This window comes from Pimephales promelas, chromosome 22 (genome assembly GCF_988280905.1).
Source record: "Pimephales promelas chromosome 22, fPimPro1.hap1.1, whole genome shotgun sequence".
Taxonomy (NCBI): Eukaryota; Metazoa; Chordata; class Actinopteri; order Cypriniformes; family Leuciscidae; genus Pimephales; species Pimephales promelas.
The window spans coordinates 6,494,773-6,512,037 of NC_142790.1; the positions used below are offsets into that span (position 1 = coordinate 6,494,773).

Consider the following 17,265-nt stretch of genomic DNA (forward strand, 5'->3'; position numbering starts at 1 on the left):
CTAAAGGTTTTTTTTTTTTTTTTTTTTTTAAAGTGAACTAATCCTTTAAGTCAAACAAAGTGAAATACAATAGCAAAAAGTAAAGTGGCCAAATCTTGAGTAAAAAGAGAAGTTCATGACTTTTTCAGTCTGCCATAGACTCTTTTGGGGACATCAGAAACACAGAGGGAAATCTGGCAAGAATAAAAAAAAACAAGCATTAGTATAAATTTGTTCATTTATAATTCTAATAAAAAGCTGTCACTTTGTTACTTAATTCAGAACACTTAATGCACAAAAAGTCAGATATAATTATTATAACAAATAGGATTTTTCTTTATCATAAAGAATTTTCTAACCATTTCTGAGGTTTCAGGAAGACACAGCTCAGATGATCTTGGGCTTGAGCTGAATGAACCTCGTTTCATGGACTCCAGGGCCTCTTTGAGAGATGCTAATATCCCTGGAAGCTCTACAAGAAAAAATAAAGTCGCATGTTATACAAAGTTAGGGCAGAAAAAACACTAGTTTGTGTTCTTCATATATAATTTGTATTTTGTTTAAATGGTGAAACATATTTAATGAACCATTACTGTAACTTCCACCCTATTATTAAAGTAATTATTCATTATTAATAAAGACAGAACTTTCTATTGAAAGTTACAAGTTGGTGACAGCTGATAACGACTTGATTAAATGTAAAAAAGCTGAATACCACTCATAAAATCATATAAATCAGTCCCTCGAGAAAAACACGATTATGTGATTGCATAATTCAATGCATAATCAGGCAAATACATATTAATTTTTCAAATACGTGTTAATATATAATAGGTCACTTAGTTACTTAGCTGCTACATGACACACTATTGCCTTTTTTTGTTGTTTTTCACCAACAAAAAGTTACAAATCAAGAGGATCAACTACTTGACCTCATCTACTCACGGTTAGGTTTAATAAAAAAAATGTCTTTGCAATGTGCAAATTCCTTGGCTAGGCTAAATATTAAATATAAAATCTCTCATTTCATTATTTAACATCATTTTAATTTCTCAGTGCAAGATATTTAATAATTGGTTTTGTGAAAGCTTATAGTTGGTGATTACAACTTAATTTATTTATCGAATTGACATGAAAACTGACAGCCTACTAATAATTAATTAGATTTTACTATGAATTAAATATCACAGATGTGAAAGTTTTATTAGAGCTTAAAATATATTATAATATTTAAAACACAAGAAGTTACTTAGGGACAATCAAGCCTGTCGTGTAATCACCATTAATAACCTTTTTTCTGCAAACACAGTGTGCAATGTTTTTATAGTTGTATTATGTCACTGTCTAGATCTATAACAATTAAGTTGATAGACGTCAATGGATTAACTCGCTTTAGTGTCAAATCAACAGAAACGCCAGTAATCCACAGAACATTGTCATCAACTTCTGAAAATATTTTCTAAACCCAAAGTGAGAATAAAGCCAATTATACTAATCACTTAAACTAATAAACTTACCACCAAGAAGTAAGATCTTTTCTGGCAGTATCTTGCTCTGTCCATGTCGTGGCGGCGCACCTCTGCGTTGTCCTCTTCACTGCTAAATTGTTCGCGGGAGCTGACGACCTGGTAATCTGCTCGTGTTTTCTCTTCATATTAGATCGGTGCTATCCACATTCACTAGGTCCGAGTCAGTGAAATAACAAAGCAAAATTTGGAAAATACATGATTTCTGTTGAAATATCCGAAGTAGGAAATCTAGGAATACCACAGACAGTCAGTATCCGCTGTCCGCGCCCCGCCCAACATGTAAGTTCAAATGGCAGTGTGTGATTGGACAATTGCCGGCAAGCTTGTTTTGAAAAGATTGGCTCTGATTGGTATGGAAGCTTGTTTCCGCCATTGAATAAAAAATATAATAAAGAATTGTGACTTTTTATCTTACAATTCTGACTTTTTTTCTCACAATTCTGACTTTTTTTCTCACAATTGCGAGTTTATATCTCACAATTCTGACTTTATTTCTCAGAATTGCGTGATATAAAGTCGCAATTGCGAGTTATAAAGTCAGAATTGTGTGTTATAAAGTCAGAATTGCGAGATATAAAGTCAGAATTGCGTGATATAAAGTCAGAATTGTGAGATATAAAGTCGCAATTCTGAGATAAAAAGACAGAAGTGTGACTTTTTTTCTCACAATTGCGAGTTTACATCTCGCAATTCTGACTTTATAACACATAATTGCGAGTTTATATGTCGAAATTCTGACATCTTTTCTCAGAATTGTGAGATATAAACTCGCAATTGCGACTTATTAGGCCAATTCTTTTTCCCCCATCAGAAGAGTTTAAATCTCACAATTCTGACTTTATATCATGCAATTCTGACTTTAAAACTCGCAATTGCGACTTTATATCACGCAATTCTGACTTTATAACTCGCATTGCGACTTTATATCACGCAATTCTGACTTTATGTCTCGCAATTCTGACTTTATAACTCGCAATTGCGACTTTATATCACGCAATTCTGACTTTTTATCTCGCAATTGCGACTTTATATCACGCAATTCTGACTTTTTATCTCGCAATTCTGACTTTATAACTCGCAATTGCGACTTTATATCTCGCAATTCTGACTTTTTATCTCGCAATTGCGACTTTATATCACGCAATTCTGACTTTATATCTCGCAATTCTGACTTTATATCTCGCAATTCTGACTTTATAACTCGCAATTGCGACTTTATATCACGCAATTCGGACTTTTTATCTCGCAATTGTGAGAAAAAAAGTCAGAATTGTGAGATAAAAAGTCGCAATTATTTATTTTATTTTTTTATTCAGTGGCGGAAACAAGCTTCCATAGATTGGTCCAAATGAATGCAACTGGAAATATTAACTAACATCCACAAAAAAAGAAACAACTCTGTTAATATAAACCTAACATGCTTTATAACAAGTTTTTTTTAATTAATTTTGGCCAAACAAATGTAAGAGTCAAGCTTTAAGAAATTTATTTTGTTTTTCTACACCTGATCTTTTATGTTGATGTGTGCAAGTACTGGTATTCACTTGTTTTGTGGAAAAGACTATTTGATTAATTAATGCAGAAGTATAGAAGTGCATTACTTGTTAGTCAAATTTTAGTGCTTTTCATAATTATAACAAATTAATTTAAAAAAGTTAAACCTAAAACACATAACCCAGGTGAAAAGGAAATATATTTAAATTGTACTTATTTTGATATACTTAATGTATTTTAAGTATACCGTATTAAATATGTATTAAATGTGCTAAATTGAAACAACTTCAAGTATATTAAGTGTACTTTAATATGTATTTAAGTTCAATTTTAAGGTAATAGTAATATATTTTATTATACTAAATTGTGCTAAAATGGAACCATTTTAAGTACATTTAATGTAATATAATAGCACTTATTTAAAGTGTATTTTAATACACTTTAAATAGACTTTAGAAATACAGCATTAGTATATTTTTAGCTTCACATTAATGCGTTCTGAGTATATTTTAAGTATAATTTCAGCTTATTAATAATGTATTAGTAAAACACTATAGGACCCACTATTAACATATTAAAAATATATTTTTCCAAAAACCATTTAATATAAAAATAATATATTTTAATGTATTAAAAATACATTTAAACATTTGAATTCAACAAAACCCAGTAAAAAAAATATTTCTACAAAACACACAAACACTCTTTGAAAGATAAACTTTAATGCACTACATCAGTAAAGCATTATGAAAACTAAACAAAATACATTAACATAAAATGCATTGATTTGCAGAGGTATTAAACAGAACAATAAATAAATAAACTAACTGAAAGGAGTAGTTCACTTTTGAAAAAACTTTTGGTGATAATTTACTCACCCCCATGTCTTCCAAGATGTCCATGTCTTTCTTTCTTCAGTCGAAAAGAAATTAAGGTTTTTGATGAAAACATTCCAGGATTTTCTCCATATAATGGACTTAAATGGGAACCAAACATTTCAAGGTCCAATGGCTAACAGTCAATTTGTCGTGAAAGCATGAGAATTGCTCAATTGCGAGAGTCTCGTGCTGAATGCTTGAGAGTTGGCAGCCCTGACAAATCTTTTTTCGAGTCAATTCATTTATTTCGTTCGTTGAATGAACCTAATGACTCAGAAAAAGATTTGTTAATTTTGATGAACGAGTTCAAATAGGAGAGTCATGAACATGCATAACAGAACAGAGCAAGGCGACCATTTGAGCTTATAAAACTTAAACTTGTTTTTTTTTTTTTTAAATGACCGATCGTTTCGCTTGATAAGACCCTTATTCATCGTCTGGAATCGTTTAAAGCCCTTTGAACAGTTTGCACTGAAACTGTCTTTTGGACCTTGAACCGTTTGGTTCCATGAAGTCCATTATATGGAGAAAATCCTGGAATGTTTTCATCAAAAACCTTAATTTCTTTTCAACTGAAGAAAGAATGACATGGATATCTTGGCATGGGGGTGAGTAAATTATCAGCAAAAGTTTGTTTTTTTTAAGTGAACTAATCCTTTAAGTCAAACAAAGTGAAATACAATAGCAAAAAGTAAAGTTGCCAAGTCTTGAGTAAAAAGAGAAGTTCGTGACTTGTTCAGTCTGCCATAGACTCTTTTGGGGACATCAGAACCACCGAGGGAAATCTGGAAAGAATAAAAAAAACAAGCATTAGTATAAACTTGTTTATTTATAATTCTAATAAAAAGCTGTCACTTTGTTACTTAATTCAGAACACTTACTGAAGTATTAATGCACAAAAAGTCAGATATAATTATTATAACAAATAGGATTTTTCTTTATCATAAAGAATTTTCTAACCATTTCTGAGGTTTCAGGAAGACACAGCTCAGATGATCTTGGGCTTGAGCTGAATGAACCTCGTTTCATGGACTCCAGGGCCTCTTTGAGAGATGATAATATCCCTGGAAGCTCTACAAGAAAAAATCAAGTTGCATGTTATACAAAGTTAGGGCAGAACAAACACTAGTTTGTGTTCTTCATATATAATTTGTCTTTTGTTTAAATGGTGAAACATATTTAATGAACCATTACTGTAACTTCCACGCTATTATTAATTATTCATTATTAATAAAGACAGAACATTCTATTGAAAGTTACAAGTTGGTAACAGCTGATAACGCCTTGATTAAATGTAAAAAAGCTGAATACCAAACATAAAATCATATAAATCAGTCCCTCGAGAAAAACACGATTATGTGATTGCATAATTCAATGCATAATCAGGCAAATACATATTAATTTTTCAAATACGTGTTAATATATAATAGGTCACTTAGTTACTTAGCTGCTACATGACACACTATTGCCTTTTTTTGTTGTTTTTCACCAACAAAAAGTTACAAATCAAGAGGATCAACTACTACTTACTCGACTTGACCTCATCTACTCACGGTTAGGTTTAATAAAAAAATGTCTTTGCAATGTGCAAATTCCTTGGCTAGGCTAAATATTAAATATAAAATCTCTCATTTCATTATTTAACATCATTTTAATTTCTCAGTGCAAGATATTTAATAATTGGTTTTGTGAAAGCTTATAGTTGATGATTACAACTTAATTTATTTATCGAATTGACATGAAAACTGACAGCCTACTAATAATTCATTAGATTTTACTATGAATTAAATATCACAAATGTGTAAGTTTTATTAGAGTTTAAAATATATTATAATATTTAAAACACAAGAAGTTACTTAGGGACAATCAAGCCTGTTGTGTAATCACCATTAATAACCTTTTTTTCTGCAAACACAGTGTGCAATGTTTTAATAGTTGTTTTCACTGTCTAGATCTATAACATTAAGTTGATAGACGTCAATGGATAAACGTTAACTCGCTTTAGTGTCAAATCAACAGAAACGCCAGTAATCCACAGAACATCGTCATCAACTTCTGAAAATATTTTAAACTAAACCCAAAGTGAGAATAAAGCCAATTACACTAATCACTTAAACTAATAAACTTACCACCAAGAAGTAAGATCTTTTCTGGCAGTATCTTGCTCTGTCCATGTCGTGGCTGCGCACCTCTGCGTTGTCCTCTTCACTGCTAAATTGTTCGCGGGAGCTGACGACCTGGTAATCTGCTCGTGTGTTCTCTCAATATTAGATCGGTGCTATCCACATTCACTAGGTCCGAGTCAGTGAAATAACAAAGCAAAATTTGGAAAATACATGATTTCTGTTGAAATATCCGAAGCTATAATGGGATACCACAGACAGTCAGTATCCGCTGTCTGCGCCCCGCCCAACATGTAAGTTCAAATGGCAGTGTGTGATTGGACAATTGCCGGCAAGCTTGTTTTGAAAAGATTAGCTCTGATTGGTCCAAATGAATGCAACTGGAAATACTAACAAACTAACGGCCACAAAAAAGAAACAACTCTGTTAATATAAACATAACATGCTTTATAAACAGGTTTTTTATTCATTTTGGCTAAACAAATGTAAGAGTCAAGCTTTAACAAATTTATTTAGTTTTTCTAGTATGTACCTGATCTTTTATGTTGATGTGTGCAAGTACTGGTATTCACTTGTTTTGTGGAAAAGACTATTTGATTAATTAATGCAGAAGTATAGAAGTGCATTACTTGTAATTTTTAAACTTTATATATATATATATATATATATATATATATATATATATATATATATATATATAGTCTCATTTGTTTTTCACAATATTTTTTTAAAGCAGGGCTGAAGCACATGCTACAGTATAACATAAATATTAAAAATATATTGCTCTAGTCCTATACAAGGTTAAATAAGTTATAAGGTTACAAATTGCTATACACACAAAGTAAACACAAAAAATACTTTAATTTAGCAACAAGTATGCTTTCTGTAAATACACTAAAATTTCACTAAAACTGTTTGTTTTTAGCATATTTCTAAAAGTGTAATTAAGTGTATATTTATTTGCATTGCGTTTCTAGTAAAACATTTTTAAATACAATTAAAATATGTTTGTATTTAGCATATTTCTTAAAAATGTAATTAAATACCAATGTACTTCTAGTACACTTTTTAGAAACATATTTAAAGCATGATTGTCATTAGCATATTTATGAAAAATATAATTAAGCATACATTTATTACCAATGTACTAATAATATACTTTTTTAGAAATACATTAAAAGTATGCTTTATTATAGTGTATTTCTTAAAAGTGTATTTAAACATATATTTATTACCAATGTACTTCTAATATACTTTTTAGAAATACATTTAAAGTATAATTATCATTAGCATATTTATTAAAAATATAATAAAGCATACATTTATTACCAATATATTACTAATATACTTTTTATAAATACATTAAAAGTATGCTTTTCTATAGTATATTTCTTAAAAGTGTAATTAAATATATATTTATTACTAATGTACTTCTAGTATACTTTTTAGAAATATACTAAAATGCAATAAAATAAATTTTTAGTACACTTTAAATAAGCATGTTGTAAATACAAATGTATTATAAACACACTATTTGTATTTCAAATATATTTTTAATACATTTAATACAACGTCTTTTTCACCTGGGAATATAAAGTGTGAAATACATATGCATTGAGTTAAGTGTTGGTAGTATTACAAAAAGTGTGGTAGTTTTTGGTATATTTCTTAAAAGCTTAACTGAGCACATATTTATAATTAAAGTGCTACTTCTAGTCTTTGTAGAAATATACAATTAATTTCGATACATGTTTAATTGCCTTCATGTTAGGAAGGGAATTAAAGGGACTTGAATTTTTAAACTTGAAGTGAACTCAAAAAATACTTTAATTTAGCAAGAAGTATGCTTTCTGTAAAGACACTAAAACTTCACTAAAACTATGTTTGTTTTTAGCATATTTCTAAAAGTGTAATTAAGTGTATATTTATTAGCATTGCGTTTCTAGTAAAACATTTTTAAATATAATTAAAATATGTTTGTATTTAGCATATTTCTTAAAAATGTAATTAAATACCAATGTACTTCTAGTACACTTTTTAGAAACATATTTAAAGCATGATTGTCATTAGCATATTTATTAAAAATATAATTAAGCATACATTTATTACCAATGTACTAATAATATACTTTTTTAGAAATACATTAAAAGTATGCTTTTCTATAGTGTATTTCTTAAAAGTGTATTTAAACATATATTTATTACCAATGTACTTCTAATATACTTTTTAGAAATACATTTAAAGTATAATTATTATTAGCATATTTATTAAAAATATAATAAAGCATACATTTATTACCAATACATTACTAATATACTTTTTATAAATACATTAAAAGTATGCTTTTCTATAGTATATTTCTTAAAAATGTAATGAAATATATATTTATTACCAATGTACTTCTAGTATACTTTTTAGAAATATACTAAAATGCAATAAAATACATTTTTAGTACACTTTAAATAAGCATGTTGTAAATACAAATGTATTATAAACACACTATTTGTATTTCAAATATATTTTTAATACATTTAATACAACGTCTTTTTCACCTGCACTGAAAAAATGGCAATGGGCAGATTGTTGAATTTGCCTAAATGCATTTCGTATTTCCTACATGATTATTTTATGTTTCTCATCCAAACATATTTTAGTTATGTGCCATTAATTTAATGTTGAAGGATGTTCATCCTTTAAAAAAAAATCATGTTGAAATGAAAGAAATCAGTTATGTTTTCTCTGGAAACTCCGCCCCCATGAGAACCGTTAACTGCTCGTGCGCGCCACTCCGCCATTTTCTCTTTCGCTTTGGAAGGTGGAAGCAGAGCTAGTGATGGGAAGTCCGGTTCTTTTCCGCGAACCGGTTCTTTCGGACAGTTCGTTTTAATGAACCGGTTCAAAAAACCGGTTCACCAGTTCTTTTACGTCATCACGTAATGACGTCAATTCTATCATCCCGGTGGATAAAAATACTTCAGATTAAAGGGCATTTGTAATCACAACTTCAGTTAAATAATAGTATGCATTGTCATAATCATCTTGGATAAGTTTCTTACATTTACATTTTGAAAACGAACCCTGCTGCAGCCTAGGCGATGTGCTAACGCGGATGTTTTACATGTTTTAAATATATAAAATGCATAAATGGTCTTCATCATTTTATTTGTTATTAAATAAACTTACATTTCGCCGATTCGCCCTCTCATTTAAGTCCTGGGTTCACCCGTACTACTGCGTGCTCGTATATCAGCACAGGATCAGCCGGCCGAAAGAAAGTTCTGTTCAGAGACGGTGCTATCACGCATGCGCAGTATCTCCAGCTCATCGGTTCTCCATATCGAACGTGTCCGAAAGAAACAGTTCTTGGTTCTGTACTAGTGATTCAAGAACTGCAACAACCAGTTCTCGACTCGAGAACCATAGGATAGGCCTGTGTGACCTGAAACCTGAACATACAGTCGACAAAACTAAAAAATCGATGCATGTGCCTATACAGTGTATATATATCATGATGTTTATAATGTGTTAACATACCGAATTCGTTATGTTAACACATTATAAACATTTACAGTGCACCAAACCTTGGCAAGAGTTTACATCAATGATTTATATTGTTACTTAGAAATTAAATGAGCTAGCTGTTCCTGAAAATATTATTTAATAATAAATGTTTAGTAGTTTGACAGTTTTAGAATCCAATCATTATTTCCAATCGTTAAAATAATACAGTGATACAGTAATGTGATAAACATGTTTCCAAAATGTTTTATTTTGTTACACTTACTGATGTTCAACTAAAGACATGGAAACGTACATTTCGTCCCTCAGAAAAAAATGCACGCATGCTCAGCTCATCAACTCATCAGTTCTCAGTATGTCGAACGTGTCCGAAAGAAACAGTTCTCGGTTCTGTACTGGTTATCCGACCGCTGTACCTGTACGTTCGGTAGTACACGCATGCGCAGTATCAGCTGCTCGTGCTCATCACTTCTCTCAGCACCAATATATGTCTCCGTTCAGTGAAGTTTTTGAGTTACTGAATAAAATGTACTAATGGATATTGGTTTATTTCGATTCGGAGGGACTGTCAGGCATGTCTGAAAGTGAGTAACTTTAGTAACTTGTGGTTTAGTGCTGACGCAAGACGCGAACTGTTTCGAACGATTCAGTCCGATTTAGTGTACTGGTTCGACCGGTTCACTAAAAAGAACCGGTTCAAAAGAACGATTCGTTCACGAACCGGCCATCACTAAGCAGAGCCCGTGGAAGCTGACTGCAAGTTGTCGTGGTGGAAAGCTACAGTCGAAGGTAATTAACATTTTTTAACTGAAATTCTATTGAGAAACAGTTAGTAGTCCGTTTGAGTGTATTTATTTTCACTGAGGGAATTTTGTTTTATGTACATTACTGATTTTAGGGAAAGGCAAAAGTTAGGCCTAGTGGCAGTGCAAATGTTTAAGGTAACGTTAAGTTAGTTAAGTTAACGTAACGTTAACGTTATGTATCCCGTTTAAAATCCGACTTGCATTAGCTTTTTTTAAAATGGTGTTCAGTGGCAAAAAATGGCATATTTTTTCTGTGTATGAGAACTATTTCGCGTCAGATAATGAGATATACGCGTCAGATAACGTCAATGCATTTTGGGTGGAGGAGGGGATATAACTTATTACTATTAGGCCTGAACGTGAATGTAAACGTGAATGTTTTCTGGGTCTGGCCGAACTGTAACGTTATACCTTTTTAAATTTTATCATAAAGAACACAAAAGTTAGGTGTTATTCCGCGCTTATTGCAAATACTATTTTAAAGAAGCTAACGTAGTTTAATTCGGCAACGAATGGAAAAATCCTGTCAGGTAACGGAGTTTTGCCGACAGGGGTGGAGGGATAAAGAACTTAATGTCTAAATGTTAATCGACTTTATTTCCTCATTGGGAAATCTGGAAGTCTCATAAAATGCTTGCCACGTTCAAATTGTGCTGAAATATTGCAAATCCGCTCCAAATCCGCACTGGAGCAGAAGCATCGATAAGAGTTAACGTCAAGGGCATATAATATCGATGTTTCATAACTCCTGGTTCTCTTGTGGACTCAGTTTTCAATTCCAATCCCTAACTACGATAATTTCACTCGGATTTGCGACTAAAAATAGATGTGTGTGTGCGAACTGTAAAATGTATTTTGGAGCACAAATAAAAAGTCCCTGCGGATCAGTCTTTAATACCTTAAATTGTATAACAAGGGGTTTAAAAAATATATTAATCGTACTGCCTAATGTGATTATTAAACGTCAAAAGGCTATGATTTATGGAAGCTCGTATGAGTAGCAAGCAAATAATATTAAATTTGAAATGTAATACGCAAAATGACAATGCAATATGTAAAATGGCAATGCATTTCTGTATTTAATTTCCTATACATTTGTCCAACGTTTGGTGCTAAATTTATATGATATAATTTACATTTTCCATTTCATACACTAGATTTAAATTTTAAAACTACAATCTGTTAAAAACATTACTGTTTACTAATGAAACCACATTCTAAGCCTTATTAGCAACACTGCTACAATAAGAATATCAGTTTATTTTATTATTTTATTATTATTATTATTTTTTGTTTATTAAAAAGGAAATGTGCTCAATTCCCTGAAACCCTAACTAGCCCACCTCTGGGAATATGTTATTGCTTTAAAACTATTTTTTTTTTTTTTTCAAATATTTTACAGATATCAGATTCATGTACCAGTGCACAGTGGAAATTCTCTAGTAGTGGTGAGTATTTTTGTAAAACTACTGCAAGTAAATTTGATAGCTTTTTCTATTTTGTGTTTGTCCATTTTCTATTTATGTCATTTCAATATTCCTCTCTATGGATATGTTAAAATTATTTTTTTTCTGTCTCCCTCCAGTGAATGTGGCAGTGTAAAGAGTGCCCAGTAGCAGTTCCAAGTAAGTACTCAGAATGCCCATGCACATTTAAGACATGGAATGCTTTAGAAGACGGCTCAATTGCGTGAGACTCACGCTCAATGCGTGAGAGTTGGCAACCCTGCAAAAGGCATCAAGAGCTGTATACGAAATGGGGAAAACGTATAAAAACCCGCTTCTTTTTTCGAAAAAAAGAAGCGGGTTATTATACGTTTTTTCGTCCACGGGTATCGTCCCATGCTTTTTTATTATTGCTTGGAAAGCAATCTTACATTGCTTCTCTTGTTGCCTTTTGACTGAAAATGACAACGAAAAGTCACACAATGTGATATCATATCAATATTTTATTTTCTGAGTTGTGTATTCTGAGTTTGTTGCAGTAAAAAGCCAAAGACTATAGAAATAAGTGTCAGTAGCTCACCGAGTTCAACCATTTGACATCATCTGTAGAAACCCTGATTTATGTAGATCAGTGGGGTTAAAAATGTATTTTAAAAAAACTGCTCTTCTTTTCACCGGTGGCCAGGATGATGATGCCGATATTGGCCAAGAGTGTATCATCAAGGGGCTCTGCGTATACCTCAATAAGGAGCCAGACAATTTAGTAAAAGAGTATGTGGTGAGTACAATTTATCTTTCATAATTAAAAGCTCATTAACCAACCAACCTGCTAGTTCGATAATAGATCAGGCCCTTTAACAGGATTGTTTTCTTTCTTTTTTTTCTTCTTTTTTTTTTTTGCGGCCTAAAATGACTGAATTTTCAGTGGCTCGAAATTTGCGGCATTGTTCCTTTTGTTGTTGAAGGGTTTTGCAACCTATGGCATGCATGCTAAGGAGGGATAGCCATTGGCACGTGAAGTGTTTTATATATATACAGTGTTTCCTCTACATTCATTCTCCCGTGGCGGGCCGCCACACTTAAAATCCTCCCGCCACGGCTGCAGCTTCTCAGTGACGTCCGATATTCTGCATATTATTATGTTATTTTGTTAAGCCCCACTAAAGGCATAAAAAACTTTGTAAAGCACAATCAAGTTTTCACCCTATATTCCAAGACTTCTAAAGTCATTGTATAATGTGTAATTTTAGTCGCTAAGTTAAAGTTAACGGAAAGTCATCTCGCCTCAGTCATTCTTCATTCAGAATTCAGCGCGTCGCGTTCGTTTGCGACACGACGACACTCTCTTCAAGGTCAATATTCCCATTATTATACTTTATTTGTAGATAAAGCATAAAGTAGATGGTTTTCATAAAATGACTTTATCTTGCTGGAGTGGAGTTTATTGCCCTTTCACATTCCCTTCTCCCGGGTGTATGTGAGATTACAGCATAGAGTCGAGAGAGTGCTATTGTTCTTCATGCGCACTGAAATTTAAAACTGTTAAAAGAAAAGGCTCAAAAAACTGTTGCATATAGAATACACTAAGCATTAGTGCTGCACGATTAATCAAATCTCAATCGTAATAGCGATCTCAAACCTATGCAATTATATAACGCAAAATGCCGCGATTTTATATGAAATAAACAAATTAGGGCTATTAACGCAGCATCTCTTCATTTTTGTCATCCTTTGACTAGTGTTACACGATCCCGCTCTTATTCGTGCAAATGCCTTTTCGCATTTTGCACGACAAGAAGTGAAAAGCTGCCTGTGAATGCCCTAAATGAGACTCGCAGAAAGACGCGCGCCATAATGCGCATGCACTGACGCGTGCCAGAATACAGTTCTCTTTCGAGCTTGAACGAACAATAGCACACACAATTATGCCAAAATGTCGTTTTGTCGAGTATCTTCATAACGTAAGAAAAGTCTTATGGACGAAAAGAGTTGTGCTATGAGGCGCATGTGAGATCCGCGTCTCGGCAACGGGTGCTCTTAAAGGGCCAGCAGCGAATAAAGCGTTCTGTCAGTAAAGTTAAAAGAACAAAGGGAAATTAGAAAATTACTCACTGATCTTGACTAAAGAACTTTTGTAGCTTTAATAAGGATTATTCTATATATAATTTATAATTCATGCAGCGCAGACTGTTTGATAACTTTATTCAATTTCTGTATCCTACCTGTTAAGACAGGAAGGGCACAGGTAAATATGGTTTTTATTATGGGTTTATGTGGGGATTGTTTGAAGTTCACTTAATTTAAAAGTTGTTAAAATTTTTTTTTAGCCTAATAATTTTTTTAAAAAAGTTGATAGCTTTCACTGTAATGATGGTTTGGTTGGTTTATTGATCATTATAGGTGTTATCAATCATTTAGTTGTTGTTTTTAGTTTGAGTTGAGAAATAAACATTAATACACAGAATGATCACTAATCTGTGTGTGCATTTTACTTTAGAACCAAGCAAGTTGGACTCATGAAAGCATTTTATTATATCGGAATCGCATATCACAATTGCAATATTGACCTCAGTAATGGCAATATGACATTTTCCCCAAATCGTCCAGCCCTACTAAGCATATTATAGATCTAATCCCTTCGCTATGTTCTTTTCAATGTGAAGCGTTGCGTGCTGTGACTTGGTGTTGCTTCAAGTGCATCATTCTGCACACGGGATGCGCATGATCGATTATAATAGAGACAAGGGGGCGTGGCCTAAGTGAAAATATCAGCCCCCCCCCCCCCCCCCCCCGGCGGGGGAAATGGGCCTGCCCCCACAGCTTGGAAAAATCCTAGAGGAAACACTGTATATATATATATATATATATATATAGTCCCTTGAAATTGACATATTCTGAGGTGATCATTCCACAGTCACATAGCATGTTTTATTAAATTAGATGCAACAAATACTAATAAAGTTATAGTTTAGAAGTAGTGCAGCTGTGTATAAAGCCAATTGGATGTCTTGGGGCTAAAATTGTAGGACCATCCACAATCCTAGAACTAGTCTAACAGTAATCTGTAATCAGTCATCTATCTTTCTTGGTCTTACCTGGTTTACATTGTATGCAAGCTCTTTCATGATATCTACTAGGGGTGTAACGGTACACAAAAATCACGGTTCGGTACGTACCTCGGTTTTAAAGTCACGGTTCGGTTCGTTTTCGATACAGCAAAAAGAAAGAAATGCCAGAGAAATTTCCTATTTGTTTAAAGAAAAAATATTTTTAAATAAGTGTGAGTTTTCCTAGACCTTGAAACTTTCAGGTTTATAAATAGGGGTCATCTTTGAAGGATGAACAAATAATGTTTTGGTCATCACATTAAAAATAACATTTAAATATATATTTATTTATATATTATTTGAATTTTGAAGTGCTGGAAAAAGATGTGTGAAGTACTTGAAAGCATTTCACCATTCCAGCCAAACTGGTTCCAGTTAGTGTTACTATATTAAATCCATGGTGAATGTTGCTGGTCTGTGGACGTAAAGTACTAGTTCATTCACGGCACAATGTTTCTCCTGGTTTCCATGACAGCGCTGTTTGATCTAATAGAGATCTACGGTTAATAACGGAGAAATGTGAATGCATCTCACTAGATCTTGCAGCGATGTTATTACCTCAGTGGCGAATTCAAATGTTTTCTTTACCGGATCTCTTAGCGCTGTGTGGTAACAGTGTTGCTTGATCGAGATCGGCTCGCGCTGCACAGATGTTGCTGGTCCGAACTGATAAACGATCCGTGAAGCACATAACGAGGAGCGCAGTTTCGTTCTGCTTTCATTACCCTTGCCATTTGGATGTTGCGCAACGTTGTGTTGGCCGCGTCAGCACGAATTTTGCCGGCAAGAAAAATGGTCCAAGCAATCGTTCGGTTTGTATGTGTACCAAACCGGAAGCCTCGAACCGAAACGGTTCAATACGAATACATGTACCGTTACACCCCTAATATCTACATTATTAAATTATTGAAATTACATTTGTTATAATATTCCCAAAGCAGTGTCCGGTGTTAGAATCTCATTTTGTCTGTATGTTGCAGGTTGGTGACGAAGCCTCTATTCAAAAATCCACAGAGGAGACCACAGTGGGACTCTACATTCTAAAATTTCATGACAGATCTGACGACATTGGGATTGTCCTTGAAGGCCAGAACATCTTGCAAGGCTTGGATAACTTTGCATTAGCTACGGCAATGCTTTTTGGTCTAATGTATGTTTTAAATCTCAACTACCCAGCTGAAATGAAAAGTACCTTTGAGGTACTGCAAAAGATAGTCATGGAGCTGGAAGGATGCACTCTATCCAAGAAAGCTCAAGTTCTCAGAAACAGACTCTATGAGTGAGCTGTTTCCATGGTACGGCAGGCGGACACAATGTAGTTTCCTACCTCTTGGAATATAAGGAACATTTATTTTTTATTTCACACACTCACAAAGAACTTCCTTTATTCAAAAGTGTACTCTGTTTGATACGAGTAGGTTGACCACTTGGGTAGGTGATTTGAGTATGGGTGCTTTGAGTAAAACTGATATGCTGTCATAGCTTAAATTCCATGAACAAATGTCAATGATCAATGACAGCATATCAGTTTTACTCAAAGCACCCATACTCAAAGCACTATACTCTGAAAAAGGTGGACAGTAATGATGAGTATTAGTAGTCCAAAGCTTCCCCTGACGTTTTTATTTATTTTTCATGAATTTTAATATCTGGGTGGATTGTCCTTTTAACCAATAGCTTTAACCAAAAAACTATGCACATGTTAAAACAAGCACAAACACAACACAAAAAAGCTGTGTTAAAAATAGCTTAAATTCCATGAACAAGTGCCAATAAGCAATTTTTAACAGCTTTTTTGTGTTGTGCTGTATTTGTGGTTGTTTTGACATGTGCATAGTTTTTTTGGTTAAAGCTATTGGTTAATAGGACAATCCACCCAGATATAAAAATTCATGAAAATTTAAACACAAACGTCAGGGGAAGCTTTGGACAACTAATACTCATCATTCCTGTCCACCTTTTTCAGAGTATAGTGCTTTGAGTATGGGTGCTTTGAGTAAAACCGGTATGCTGTCATTGTTCATTGACATTTTTTCATGAAATTTAAGCAATTTTTTAACACACAGAGAAGGCTTGCTACTTAAGCACTTACTGTAGAAAATTTGTTGTACTGTTAAAAAGTAATTCAGCAATTTGACCCGTCTTATGTTTTTAAAACCGAAAACAAAAATGTCAAGAGAAGCTTTGGACTAATAACTCATAACTGTTCTGTTGTGTTGTAATGTGTCTGAATGGTCATTACTGTTCACCTTTTCCACAACATGTTTGACTGTCTTTTACTTAGAATTATTTGAGTAAAACTGATATGCTGTCATTGTTGCACTTGCTGTCATTGTTGCACTTGCTGTGATGATTTCATCATAACATAAAAAAGAATAAAGCTAT

General features: G+C 33.0%; 3 long non-coding RNA genes across 3 annotated transcripts; 1 reads left to right on the forward strand and 2 right to left on the reverse strand.

The window, feature by feature from the left end:
• LOC148969517 (uncharacterized) lies at positions 1-1,854 on the reverse strand. The gene is made up of 3 exons (XR_016149352.1): positions 1,497-1,854; positions 339-451; positions 1-173 (listed from the first exon to the last, which is right to left on the reverse strand). It is a non-coding gene; the product is annotated as an uncharacterized LOC148969517 (long non-coding RNA).
• Positions 1,855-4,475: 2,621 nt separating this feature from the next.
• Positions 4,476-6,323, reverse strand: LOC120460048 (uncharacterized). The gene is made up of 3 exons (XR_016149321.1): positions 6,010-6,323; positions 4,841-4,953; positions 4,476-4,665 (listed from the first exon to the last, which is right to left on the reverse strand). It is a non-coding gene; the product is annotated as an uncharacterized LOC120460048 (long non-coding RNA).
• Positions 6,324-10,209: 3,886 nt separating this feature from the next.
• LOC120461580 (uncharacterized) lies at positions 10,210-17,213 on the forward strand. The gene is made up of 5 exons (XR_016149286.1): positions 10,210-10,311; positions 11,731-11,776; positions 11,914-11,953; positions 12,459-12,551; positions 15,861-17,213. It is a non-coding gene; the product is annotated as an uncharacterized LOC120461580 (long non-coding RNA).
• The last annotated feature ends 52 nt before the right edge of the window (positions 17,214-17,265 follow it).